The 14231-nt window shown below is 44.6% G+C and overlaps 1 long non-coding RNA gene across 8 annotated transcripts in view; it reads left to right on the top strand.

The window, feature by feature from the left end:
- Nucleotides 1-14231, top strand: part of LOC144301696 (uncharacterized) — a 102729-nt gene that overhangs the window by 28664 nt on the left and 59834 nt on the right. For 7 of the 8 annotated variants that reach the window (XR_013368433.1, XR_013368430.1, XR_013368427.1 and 4 more), the window contains 2 exons: nucleotides 7272-7408; nucleotides 7538-10542. This is a non-coding gene — a long non-coding RNA (uncharacterized LOC144301696). The remainder of the gene's footprint in view (nucleotides 1-7271; nucleotides 7409-7537; nucleotides 10543-14231) is intronic. The other variant, XR_013368431.1, reaches the window with a different exon arrangement.

Here is a 14231-nt window from a genome sequence, read left to right as displayed (position 1 = left end):
ATGTTGGCCATGTCTATGTCTTCCTCTGTGAGATTTCTGTTCATGTCTTTTGCCCATTTCATGATTGGATTGTTTGTTTCTTTGGTGTTGAGTTTAATAAGTTCTTTATAGATCTTGGAAACTAGCCCTTTATCTGATATGTCATTTGCAAATATCTTCTCCCATTCTGTAGGTTGTCTTTGAGTTTTGTTGACTGTATCCTTTGCTGTGCAAAAGCTTCTTATCTTGATGAAGTCCCAATAGTTCATTTTTGCTTTTGTTTCTTTTGCCTTTGTGGATGTATCTTGCAAGAAGTTACTATGGCCGAGTTCAAAAAGGGTGTTGCCTGTGTTCTTCTCTAGGATTTTGATGGAATCTTGTCTCACATTTAGATCTTTCATCCATTTTGAGTTTATCTTTGTGTATGGTGAAAGAGAGTGGTCTAGTTTCATTCTTCTGCATGTGGATGTCCAATTTTCCCAGCACCATTTATTGAAGAGACTGTCTTTCTTCCAATGGATAGTCTTTCCTCCTTTATCGAATATTAGTTGCCCATAAAGTTCAGGGTCCACTTCTGGATTCTCTATTCTGTTCCACTGATCTATGTGTCTGTTTTTGTGCCAGTACCACACTGTCTTGATGACCACAGCTTTGTAGTACAACCTGAAATCTGGCATTGTGATGCCCCCAGATATGGTTTTCTTTTTTAAAATTCCCCTGGCTATTCGGGGTCTTTTCTGATTCCACACAAATCTTAAAATAATTTGTTCTAACTCTCTGAAGAAAGTCCATGGTATTTTGATAGGGATTGCATTAAACGTGTATATTGCCCTGGGTAACATTGACATTTTCACAATATTAATTCTGCCAATCCATGAGCATGGAATATTTTTCCATCTCTTTGTGTCTTCCTCAATTTCTTTCAGAAGTGTTCTATAGTTTTGAGGGTATAGATCCTTTACATCTTTGGTGAGGTTTATTCCTAGGTATCTTATGCTTTTGGGTGCAATTGTAAATGGGATTGACTCCTTAATTTCTCTTTCTTCAGTCTCATTGTTAGTGTATAGAAATGCCACTGACTTCTGGGCATTGATTTTGTATCCTGCCACGCTACCGAATTGCTGTATGAGTTCTAGCAATCTTGGGGTGGAGACTTTTGGGTTTTCTATGTAGAGTATCATGTCATCGGCGAAGAGAGAGAGTTTGACTTCTTCTTTGCCAATTTGAATGCCTTTAATGTCTTTTTGTTGTCTGATTGCTGAGGCTAGGACTTCCAGTACTATGTTGAATAGCAGTGGTGAGAGTGGACATCCCTGTCTTGTTCCTGATCTTAGGGGAAAGGCTCCCAGTGCTTCCCCATTGAGAATGATATTTGCTGTGGGCTTTTCATAGATGGCTTTTAAGATGTCGAGGAATGTTCCCTCTATCCCTACACTCTGAAGAGTTTTAATCAGGAATGGATGCTGTATTTTGTCAAATGCTTTCTCTGCATCCAATGAGAGGATCATATGGTTCTTGGTTTTTCTGTTGCTGATATGATGAATCACATTGATTGTTTTACGGGTGTTGAACCAGCCTTGTGTCCCAGGGATAAATCCTACTTGGTCATGGTGAATAATTTTCTTAATGTACTGTTGGATCCTATTGGCCAGTATCTTGTTGAGAATTTTTGCATCCATGTTCATCAGGGATATTGGTCTGTAATTCTCCTTTTTGGCGGGGTCTTTGTCTGGCTTTGGAATTAAGGTGATGCTGGCTTCATAGAACGAATTTGGAAGTACTCCATCTCTTTCTATCTTTCCAAACAGCTTTAGGAGAATAGGTATGATTTCTTCTTTAAACGTTTGATAAAATTCTCCTGGGAAGCCATCTGGCCCTGGACTCTTGTGTCTTGGGAGGTTTTTGATGACTGCTTCAATTTCCTCCCTGGTTATTGGCCTGTTCAGGTTTTCTATTTCTTCCTGTTCCAGTTTTGGTAGTTTGTGGCTTTCCAGGAATGCGTCCATTTCTTCTAGATTGCCTAATTTATTGGCGTATAGCTGTTCATAATATGTTTGTAAAATCGTTTGTATATCCTTGGTGTTTGTAGTGATCTCTCCTTTCTCATTCATGATTTTATTAATTTGAGTCTTCTCTCTCTTCTTTTTAATAAGGCTGGCTAATGGTTTATTTATCTTATTAATTCTTTCAAAGAACCAACTCCTGGTTCTGTTGATCTGTTCCACAGTTCTTCTGGTCTCGATTTCGTTGAGTTCTGCTCGAATCTTTATTAACTCCCTTCTTCTCTTGGGTGTAGGATCTATTTGCTGTTTTTTCTCTAGCTCCTTTATGTGTAAGGTTAGCTTTTGTATTTGAGTTCTTTCCAGTTTTTGAATGGATGCTTGTATTGCGATGTATTTCCCCCTCAGGACTGCTTTTGCTGCATCCCAAAGATTTTGAACGGTTGTATCTTCATTCTCATTAGTTTCCATGAATCTTTTTAATTCTTCCTTAATTTCCTGGTTGACCCTTTTATCTTTTAGCAGTATGGTCCTTAACCTCCATGTGTTTGAGGTCCTTCCAAACTTCTTGTTGTGATTTAGTTCTAATTTCAAGGCATTATGGTCCGAGAATATGCAGGGGACAATCCCAATCTTTTGGTATCGGTTCAGACCCGATTTGTGACCCAATATGTGGTCTATTCTGGAGAAAGTTCCATGTGCGCTTGAGAAGAATGTGTATTCAGTTGAGTTTGGATGTAAAGTTCTGTAGATATCTGTGAAATCCATCTGGTCCAGTGTATCATTTAAAGCTCTCGTTTCTTTGGAGATGTTTTGCTTAGAAGACCTATCGAGTATAGAAAGAGCTAGATTGAAGTCACCAAGTATAAGTGTATTATTATCTAAGTATTTCTTCACTTTGGTTAATAATTGATTTATATATTTGGCAGCTCACACATTCGGAGCATATATATTGAGGATTGTTAAGTCCTCTTGTTGAATAGATCCTTTAAGTATGATATAGTGTCCCTCTTCATCTCTCACTACAGTCTTTGGGGTAAATTTTAGTTTATCTGATATAAGGATGGCTACCCCTGCTTTCTTTTGAGGACCATTCGAATGGTAAATGGTTCTCCAACCTTTTATTTTCAGGCTGTAGGTGTCCTTCTGTCTAAAATGAGTCTCTTGTAGACAGCAAATAGATGGGTCCTGCTTTTTTATCCAGTCTGAAACCCTGCGCCTTTTGATGGGGTCATTAAGCCCGTTCACATTCAGAGTTACTATTGAGAGATATGAGTTTAGTGTCATCATGATATCTATTCAGTCTTTGTTTTTGTGGACTGTTCCACTGAACTTCTTCTTAAAGGGGAATTTTAAGAGGCCCCCTTAAAATTTCTTGCAGAGCTGGTTTGGAGGTCACATATTCTTTTAGTTGCTGCCTGTCTTGGAAGCTCTTTATCTCTCCTTCCATTTTGAATGAGAGCCTTGCTGGATAAAGTATTCTTGGTTGCATGTTCTTCTCATTTAGGACCCTGAATATATCCTGCCAGCCCTTTCTGGCCTGCCAGGTCTCTGTGGAGAGGTCTGCTGTTACCCTAATACTCCTCCCCATAAAAGTCAGGGATTTCTTGTCTCTTGCTGCTTTAAGGATCTTCTCCTTATCTTTGGAATTTGCAAGCTTCACAATTAAATGTCGAGGTGTTGAACGGTTTTTATTGATTTTAGGGGGGGATCTCTCTATTTCCTGGATCTGAATGCCTGTTTCCCTTCCCAGATTAGGAAAGTTTTCAGCTAGAATTTGTTCAAATACATATTCTGGCCCTCTGTCCCTTTCGGCGCCCTCGGGAACCCCAATTAAACGTAGGTTTTTCTTCCTCAGGCTGTCGTTTATTTCCCTTAATCTATCTTCATGGTCTTTTAATTGTTTGTCTCTTTTTTCCTCAGTTTCCCTCTTTGCTATCAACTTGTCTTCTATGTCACTCACTCGTTCTTCCACCTCGTTAACCCTCATCGTTAGGACTTCTAGTTTGGATTGCATCTCATTCAATTGATTTTTAATTTCTGCCTGATTAGCTCTAAATTCTGCAGTCATGAAGTCTCTTGAGTCCTTTATACTTTTTTCTAGAGCCACCAGTAGCTGTATAATAGTGCTTCTGAATTGGCTTTCTGACATTGAATTGTAATCCAGATTTTGTAACTCTGTGGGAGAGAGGACTGTTTCTGATTCTTTCTTTTGAGGTGAGGTTTTCCTTCTAGTCATTTTGCTCAGTGCAGAGTGGCCAAAAGCAAGTTGTATTGGGAAAAATAGAAAAAGAGAGGAGAGAAAGAAGGAAAGAAAAGAGAAAGAGAAAAAAAAAGGGAAGAAAAAGAAAAAAAAACGAAAAAAAAAAAAGAAGAAAAAGAGAAAGAAAAAGAAAGGAGAAAAAAAAGGGGGTGGGGGAAGGAAACAAATCAAAAAGCAAAACAAAACAAAAACAAAAACAAACAAACAAAAAAAGAACCACCGGGGAGTATCTTCTGATTCTGTGTTCTTTAAGTCCCTTGGCTTCTCCTGGAAGTTGTCCGTCTAGCTGGTGTTCTGGGGGAGGGGCCTGTTGTGCTGATTTTCAGGTGTTAGCAGTTGGGGGAGCTGCTGTGCCCCTGCCTGGTGCAGGGCTCGGTGGGGGTTGTTTACCCCGTGAGGCCGCAGGAGGAACAGCCCCAGTGGCGGGGCAGCTCTGGAGACCTGGATTCAGCTCCGGCAGGAACTCCGTCTGCAGGGCCTGGAGGCTCCGGGGCGGGGCCGCTGATGTGCTCAGCTGGGGCAGGAGCGTCCTTGCTGTCCTGGGCCCTCCCGGCCTCTGCCTGTCCCGGGGGGAGGCCGGATCCTGGGCTGTGTCCCGGCGCCCTGTGCTCCGGAGCCTGCGCTGTTGGATTCGCGCTCCCGGGCCGCGCAGCCCCCTCCGCGGAGCCGCCGCCCGAGCCCCTCCGAGCTGCTCCTGGAACCGCGCAGCCCCCTCCGCACGGAGCCTCCTCCTCTGCCCGAGCCCCTCCGAGCTGCTTCCGGGGCCGCGCAGCCCCCTCCGCGGAGCCGCCGCCCGAACCCCTCCAGCTGCTCCGGGTCTCGCCGGGTCCCGCCGTGCGCGCTGCAGCCCTTAGGGAGCTCGGCGCACTCTCCTGGGCGCGCAGTTGCTGTTACTGTCCCCGGGAGCCCGAGGGCATCCTCGCTCTCCTGGGTCCTGCTCCAACTCCCCACGAGCCCCTTTCCGCCCGGGAAGGTCGGTGCAGCTCCTGCTCCTCCGGGACGGGGCTCTCCTGTCCTGGGGACACTCGCCCCGGCCTCAGCCCGGCTCCTCGCGGGGCCCCTCCCCCTTGGAGGCCTTTGTTTCTTTATTTCTTTTTCCCCGTCTTCCTACCTTGATAGAAGCGCGAACTCTTCTCACTGTAGCATTCCAGCTGGTCTCTCTTTAAATCTCAGGCCGAATTCATAGATTTTCAGGATAATTTGAAGGTTTTCTAGGTAGTTTGGTGGAGACAGGTGATTTGGAGACCCTACTCTTCCGCCATCTTGCTCCTCCCCCCCATAATATATTTTGTAGAAGGAAGTTACTATGTGTATTCCACACGTAAGAGTGGGAAGCTATGCTCATCAACTTGAGGGTGGAATGTCTGCACAAATTGTTTGAAATTCTTCTACATGGGAGATTTCTCTTCTTGTGGCTTTGTTTTTTTTAGTTTCTTTTTCAAAGATGTTATTTATTTATTTAAGAGAGAGAGGAGAGAAAAACCATGAGTGAGAGGGGCAGAGGGAGAGGGAAAAGCAGGTTCCCTGCTAAACAGGGAGGCTTCCTTGGGACCTGGATCATGATCTGACTTAAGGCAGAAGCTTAACTGACTGAGCCACCAAGGTGCCACTATTTCTTTCTTTCCCTCTTTCTTTTTTTTTAAATAATATATTCACTTTTTATTGGTGTTCAATTTGACAACATACAGAATAACACTCAGTGCTCATCCCTTCAAGTGCCCCCCTCAGTGCCCGTCACCCATTCATACAGATCCCTAACCTCCTCACCTTCCATCACTCCTAGTTAGTTTCCTAGAGTTAGGAGTCTTTATGTTCTGTCTCCCTTTCTGATATTTCCCACACATTTCTTCTCCCTTCCCCTATATTCCCTTTCACTATTTTTTATATTCCCCAAGTGAATGAGAACATACAATGTTTGTCCTTCTCTGATTGACTTACTTCACTCAGCATAATACCTTCCAGTTACATCCACATTGAAGCAATGGTGGGTATTTGTCGTTTCTATTGGATGAGTAAGGCCCACCTTTTCTCTCCCTTCATCTTCTGAGTCTCCTATGATATGAATGTTATTGTTTTAATAAGTGGCTGAGTTCCCTAAATCTGCCTCTGTGGTCCATAACTTTCTTTGTTTTTAGGCTTCCACTTGGGACTGCATCTCAGTTATACCATTTTTAACATTGGCCTGACTAAATTTTAGTTCTTTTATTTCTACAGTAAGGGATTCTCTAGTTTTCTTCTGTGCTCTTTTTCCAGCCCAGCTGCTATCTTTATAATCATTGTTTTAAACTGTAGTTAGACATCATATATTTGTTTTGATGGACTTCCTGGCTGTGAATACTGCCTCATGTTATTTTATGGAGGTGAATTTCTCGATCTCATTATATTTTCAAGAAAAGAAAGTAGGAAGAAAAAGAAAAACCAAGAAAAACAATAACAACTGCCCTCCCCCCAAAAAACCACTAGATTATTTTGGCCTCCTTGTAAAAAGATTCTAAATCCCAAAATAACAAACACAATTAATGTTCCATGAAAGTAAAAATAAGAAATATATAAGGTACATACATAAAAAATAAAATAAGGCAATTAATAAAATAGAATCAAAGAAAATAAATGAAAATAAAGCACAAAATACAAAGGAAGCTAGACCCTACTTTCCAGGAAGCGCTGAAGCTCTGCAGCCTCTTGGGTCTCACAACTTGGTGGCAGCAAAAGGTCTGTGTGGGGTCTGGGAATGGCCCATGGTGCTGATTGTCAGGTGCACATCTGCCTGGGAGATGCACCTGCGGGGTCAGGGGTGGGGTGGTCTTCAATGCCTCTGGCCTCCAGCAGGTGGCGCACTGGTGCTCCCTGAGATTGGAGCTGTTTGGCGTGATTTGGGAGGGGACACTAGGTCCTCTGGTTCTGGGGTTAAGCATCCCACCCCCCAGTCTGCAAGCCCTCCACAGAGGAGCCCCCAAGTGCATCTCTCAGAACCCTGCTTTCCCTTTGCCCGCGTCCGAAATGCTTTTGGTTTTGTTTTTTTATCTCAGACTGTTGTGCCCAAGATTGCGAATCCGAAAAACCATGGAGAAGCCCACACCGAGGCAAACACACGAGGGTTTATTTACAAGCTCGAGCTTGTGTCCAAGTATACCTGACAGTGCGGAGCAGGGACTTCGACCCCGAGGTGAGTTTTTGCGTAGGTTTAAGGGCTTGTCTCGGGGACCTCCAGAAGGGCTAGAGCAATTCCTTAAGTTCTGTGTACATTTTGATATGGGGCATTCAAGGGCATTGAGCTCTGTTCTCATTCTAATAGGTGCTTCCTGCCCTTGGCCTGGGCTCAGTTTTGATTCTATTGTGGGGCTTTCTACGACATTAAGCTGTAAACAGAAAAGGTTCCACACCTGGAAGTGGGACGTCACACTGTCCCTATATGCTGAAGACGCGGTACTGGAAACAGGAAACCCGGGAGCCTCCACCAAAACCTGTTAGAACTAAGGAGTGAGTTCAGTAAAGTCACGGGACACAAACTGACCCTACAGAGCAGAGTAGCCTTGCTATGTCCCGACAATGAGCACTCAAGAAGGAAAGGAAGGACGTGACTCCCTTCTCAGGAGCATCAAGGAGAATAAATAATGAGACTGAAACATAGGAGCACAAGACTTGTTCACTGAGCCATACAAGGCTCTGTTCTGGGAGGCCGTCCTGGGTTCGAGGGGTGGGAGCCTCATCTTGTGAAAATGTCCACAGTTCCTGAAGCCACCCTCAGTTTCAATGTCATTCCTATCAAAATCATGGTGGCATATCTTAGAAATAGCAAAAAAAAAAAAAAAAAAAAAAAAAAAAAAAAAAACCATAACATCAATCTGCCCCCACAAATGACCCCGGACAGCAAATCAGTACTGGAGGAGCAGGAGAGAGTGGGACGCAGCACTTTCCTATTTCAAATGATGTCACAGAGACACAGGATAAAGCACTGTGGTTTTCGGGCCGCCAGCTGGCTCCGTTCGTTAAGCATCTGACTCCTGACTTCACCTCCGGTACTGATCTCAGGGGTCGTGAGTTCTAGCCCTGGGCTGGGCCATGGACGGTGCGTGGAGCCTACTTAGGCAAACCAGTCCCATTGGGGGTGGTTCCGGCATAAGCTGAAGGAGCAAAACAGAGAGTCCAGAAGGAAATGTGCTCTGATACAATGGATTTTTTTAACTTAATTTAATTTAAACCCAATTAATTAACGGATAGTGTATTATACTTTCAGAGGAAGAATCAGGGATTCACCAGTTGGAGATAACAGCAGTGCTCGTGACATCACGTGACCTCCTTCATACAGGTCCCCTGTTAACCTCCCCGCCTCCAACGACCATCAGTTTGTTTCCTATCATTAAGAGTCTGTATTTCGGGGATCCCTGGGTGGCGCAGCGGTTTGGCGCCTGCCTTTGGCCCAGGGCGCGATCCTGGAGACCTGGGATCGAATCCCACATCGGGCTCCTGGTGCATGGAGCCTGTTTCTCCCTCTGCCTGTGTCTCTGCCTCTCTCTCTTTCTCTCTCTGTGAATATCATAAATAAATAAAAATTAAAAAAAAGAATCTGTATTTCCTGCAACTGTTTTCATCTTATTTGTTTTTCCTTCCCTTCACAGTTGTTATCTGCTTTGCTTTTTAATTCCACCTATGAATGACACCACACGGTCATTCTCTTTCCTGACTGACTTATTTCATTTAACATGATTCCTCTAGTTCTATCCACGTCATTGCAAATGGCAATATTTCCTTCTCTTTGATAGCTGAGTTCCATTCCTCTCTCTATGACCATCATCTATCTCCCATCCTTTTTATCCATCATCTGCCACAGGGCACCGAGGCTCCTCCCACAGTGTGGCTACTGTGGACCCGGCTGCTGTGGACATTGGGGTGCAGGTGTCCCAAGTCTCACTGCATCTGTATCTTCGGAGTGAAATCAGGCCGTTCTTCTGCTGTTCTCAGGATGTTACAAATAGAGTCGCCCTGCAGAGCCTCCACACTGTTTCCAGGGTGGCTGCACCAGCCCACAATCCCGCCCACAGTGGAAGAGGGTTGAGTGGGTTTTGCGGGACGTGGTAAAACTCTGGTCCACATTTCATTTCGCGTCCTGTGGGCTCCAATTCCTTGTCCTTAAGTATTTCTGGGGAAGCCAGGTGTTGGGCTCCATTTCAGTGAGACATTTCCAAAGCTAACAGGCCCCAGCAGGAGCCTGGAAGGAGGCAGGTGCGGCCCCTGGAGCGCCGCTGCCTTCTGCACCGCCTCCTGCAGCGCCTGAGCGTCCTGCAGGGGGCACCCGAGCTCAGGCCCCACCCAGCGGGCATGAATGTGCAGTAGGCCTCCTCTGCCTGCACTAACAGGAGCCAGCCTGTGCTGGGGAGGCCTGAGGAGGACGTGGGGACACGTCCACGCTGATGAGCCGCAGCTTCAGGAAATTGTGGGCTCGCATCCATGCTGAAAGGAGACCCTGGGCCTCCTCAGGACCCACGGGGCGGCTTCAGGAAGATGTGGGCCCGCATCCACGCTGACAGGAGCCCCTGGGCCACCTCAGGACATAAGTTGAGGCTTCTGGAAGCTGCAGGTCGCATTAATGGTGGCAGGAGCCCCGGCCTCCTCAGAACCCTCGGTGATGCTTCGGGAGGACGTTCTGTCACATCGACACAACAGGATGCTGAATCCTTAGGACCCCTGGTGTTGACTTGGGGAAATATGGGATGCGTCCATGCAGACAGAAGACCCCAGGCTCGTCAGGGACTGTGGTGAGGCCTAAGAAAAATGTGGGTGCTGCATCCACACTGACAGGAGTCTCCAGCTTCCTCAGGACCCACTGTGAAGGTTTGAGAAGATTTGGGGCCACATCTATGCTGACAGGAGCCCCCAGCATCCTCAGGTCTTATGGTGAGGCTTGAGGAAAATGTTAGGCCACCTCAACACTGGCAGGACCCCCGTCCTCCTCAGGACATGCACTTTGGCTTCTGGAAATATGGGGCTGCGTCTATGCTGACAGGAGCACACAGCTCCTCAGGACGTGTGGTGAGTTTTCTGGGGGACGTGTGGCCATGTCCAGGCTAACAGGAGCCCCGGGCCACCTGAGGACCTGCTGTGAGGCTTCCAGACGATGTGAGGCATAGTCCACAGTGACAGGAGACCCAGCATCCTCAGGACCCGCTGACTATGACTCAGGAACACGTGGGGCCATGTCCACACTCACAGGAGCCCTGCTTCCTCAGGACCCCCTGGAGGACTCTGGAGGCGTTGTTGGGGGTCACGTCCACATCAGAAGGGACTACTCAGAACCACAGGGTAAGTGAATGGGTAGAATGAATGGTAGGGTCAGGAGAGGGGAGGCAGTTGGTGGTTAGGCTTAGGTTAGATGTTAGGTGTTTGTGATTAAGCTTATGGTTAAGGATTACAGGTTAGGGTGAGGGATAAGGGTAAGAGTCAGTGGTTAGGAGTTAGGATGGGGGTTAGGGATTAGGGAACGGGGTTAGGGTTAGTGACAGGATTTAGAGTTAGGTTTAGGGTTTAGGCTTTAGGGATTAGGACAGGAGGTTTGGAGGTGGGGTTAGGGTTTTGGTTACAATTAGGGTTGGGCTTAGGTTTGCATTTAGGGTTAGGGTTTAGGGTGTGAGTTAGGGTTAGGGGTAAGTGTTAGGGGTTAGGGTAAAAGTTAGGGCTAGGTTTAGTGTTAGGGCGAGGATTATTTTTAGGATAGGTGTTAGGGTTAGGGTTAGGGTTAGTGTTTAGTTAGGGATTAGGGTCAGGTCAGGGTCAGGTTACGGTTTTTTAAAAGGGTAAGAGATAGGTTTAGGGAGTGGTTTAGGAGTTAGTTTTAGGGTACAAGTTAGAGTACCATTTGGGGTATGAGATAGGATTAGTATTGGAGGGTTAGGGTTAGGGTACAGGTTAAGGTTAGGAATAGGTTTTGAGTACATTAAGTTAAGCTTAGGGTTAGAGGTTAGGGTTAGATTTAAAACAGGGGTCAGGGATAAGGGTTTCGAATAGGTTTAGGAGTTAGGGTGAGGGTTGGCAGGAAGGTTCACTGAATGTGTTTTGGTCTTGGGGTTTGTGTTCGGTTGTCAATTAGTGATGGGTCTTCTTTAAGGGTTAGTTTAACATTAGGATTAAGTGTAGGGTTAGGGTTATGTCTGTGTATGGTTAGAGTTTGGTTCCTGGCATGTGCCTGCACTGGGACTCCTAGTATCTTGGGCCATTGAGTTTTATGCACTCTATTTAGGTTTTGGGTTCAAAGATAGCCTGACTCCACCAAATTAGTGGCCTCCCCAGAGACTCAAAATCCAGGCTTCTGATGGGGTCAGAATAGACATGACAGGCTTCTTCCAAGCTGAGCTAAGGAGGGGATTTGTGGCTCTAAATACTCTTTATTTGGATTTTTAGTTGCCTTTCTGATTTTTTCTCTAGTGCACACATGTTTCATCAATACTACCAATTATTATTTTAAAGTTTTACTTCAATTCCTGTTTGTAAACACAGTGTGATATAGTCTCAGGTTTACCACTTAGTGATTCAACACTTGGATACAACGCCTGGTACTGGTCACAGGTGCCCTCCACTGTCCCCATCCCCTGACTCCCCATCCCCCCACCTTCCTCTGGTATTTATTAGTTTATTCTCTGTGGTTAAGAGTGGGTATCTTGGCTTGCTTCTCTCATCCCCCCTGAGCCCCTTTGCCAGTTTGTTTGGTTTCTGAAAATTCACCTGTGAATGCAATTGTATGGTATTTGGTATCTGTCTTTCTCTGACTGAGTTCATTTAGCATATCCTTTCCACTCCTTCCACATCATTGTAAATGGCTTCATTTCATCCCTTCTGATGACCCAGTGATGTCGCAGTGTGTATATTTACCACATTGTCTCTGCCCGTTCATCTGCCGATGGACATAGGGCTGTATCCACAGTTTGGCTGTTGTTGATAACGCTGCTAGAAACACTGGGCTGCGTGTCCCCTTCGATCTACTAAAGTACTTTTGTGTCCTCAGTGTAAATACCTAGCTCTGCAAATTTGGAATCGTAGGTTAGCTCTATTTTTAACTTTTTAAAAAATTTTTTTATGATAGTCACAGAGAGAGAGGCAGAGACACAGGCAGAGGGAGAAGCAGGCTCCATGCATCGGGAGCCCAATGTGGGATTCGATCCCATGTCTCCAGGATCATGCCCTGGGCCAAAGACAGGCACCAAACCACTGCACCTCCCAGGGATCACCTATTTTTAACTACTAGAGGACCCTCCACACTGTTTTCCACAGTGGCTACTTCTGTTCGCATGCCCACCAGGAGTGTAAGGGAGCGACCCCTTCTCCATAGCCTCACTAAAACCTGTTTTTTCTTGTGTTGTTAATATTAGCCATTATGACGGCTGTCAGGTGAAAAATCATTGTGGTTTTGATTTGCATTTCCTTGATGATGGGTGATGCTTAGTGTATTTCCTTGTGTCTGGTCGCCATCTGGCAGTCTTTCAGAGAGAAAGTCCATTCATTTTTCTGCCCATCTCCAGTTGCATAATTTGTTTTTAGGATCTTGAGATTTATATTTGCTTTGTGTGTTTTACATACTAACTCTTTAGTGGATGTGTTGTTTACCAATATCTCCTTTCATTTTGTATGTTGCCTTTTAGCTTTGGTTGTTTCCTTCACTTTGCGGAAACTTTTCAATTTGATAAGGTCCCAATAGGATTTTTGCTTTTGTTTCCCTCACCTCAGAGGCATATCTAGAAAGAACATCCAATGGCCAATGTCAAAGACTTTGCTGCCTATCTTTTCTTCTTTGTATGGTTTCAGGTCTCACAGTTAGGTCTTTCAACCATTTTGAATTTATTTTTTATATATATGGAGTAAGAAAGTGGTCCAGTTTCATTCTTCTGCATGTGGCTGCCTGGTTTTCCCAACACCATTTGTTCTTATCCTGGGGTCAGGGTTAGGGTTTGTTGAAGAGACTGTCTTTGTGCCATTGGATATTCCTTCCTGCCTTGTTGTACATTAATGGATCATAGAGTTACAGGTTTGTATCTTGTTTCGGCTTTCCATTCTGTTCTATTGATCTAAGCGTCTCCTGTTGGGAGATTCTTGATTGCAGATTCAATTTCTTTGCTGGTTATCTGTGTGTTCAAGTTTCTTATTTCTCCCTTTTTCATTTTTGCTATGTTATATATTTCCAGGAATTGATCTATTATTCCAGGTTCTAGGTACCTGGCATATAATTTTTCATAATGTTCTCTTATAATCGTTTGTATTTCTCTAGTGTTGGTTGTTATTTCTCTTTTCTCATTTGTGATTTTATTTAGGTCCTTTCACATCTATGTATTTGTTCTCTTTTTTAAAGATTTTATTTATGTATTCATGCGAGACACAGAGAAGGATAGTTATAGGCAGAGGGAAAATGAAGCTCCATTCGGGGAGCCTGATGTGGGACTTGATCCCCCAGGACCCCGGGATCATGACCTGAGCCAAAGCAGATGCTCAACCACTGAGGCACCCAGGTGCCTTGCTGATTCAATTCCTTTGCTAGTTATGGGTCTGTTCACACTTTCTATTTCTTCCTATTTCAGTTCTGCTCATTTGCTCATTCTAGTGATTTGTCCATTTCTTTCAGGTCTCCCAGTTTGTTTGCGTATAATCTTTCATAGTATTCCCTTAAAATTGTCTTATTTTTCTGGTGTTGATTGTGATCTCTCTTCTCTCATTTGTGGTTTTATTTATTTAGGTCTTTTCTCTTTTCTCGTTGATAAGGCTTGCTAGGGCTTGATCCATTTTATTAATTATTTTAAAGAAACAGCTCTCAGTTTTGTTTTCCCATTCTACTGTTTTGTTGTTCCTATATTGTTTATTTCTGCTCTCATTTTTATTTTTTCCCTTCTTCTGTAGGCTTTAGGCTATGTTTGCTATTTCTTTTTCAGCTCCTTCAGGTGTAGTGTTATGATGTGTATTGGAGACTTCTTGTTTCTTGAGGTAGGCCTGTATTGCTATGTACTTCCCTC

The sequence above is a fragment of the Canis aureus genome, chromosome 30 (genome assembly GCF_053574225.1).
Source record: "Canis aureus isolate CA01 chromosome 30, VMU_Caureus_v.1.0, whole genome shotgun sequence".
Classification (NCBI taxonomy): Eukaryota; Metazoa; Chordata; class Mammalia; order Carnivora; family Canidae; genus Canis; species Canis aureus.
Note: the sequence above shows the minus strand (reverse complement) of the source record. Positions and strands in the feature narration are given on the sequence as shown.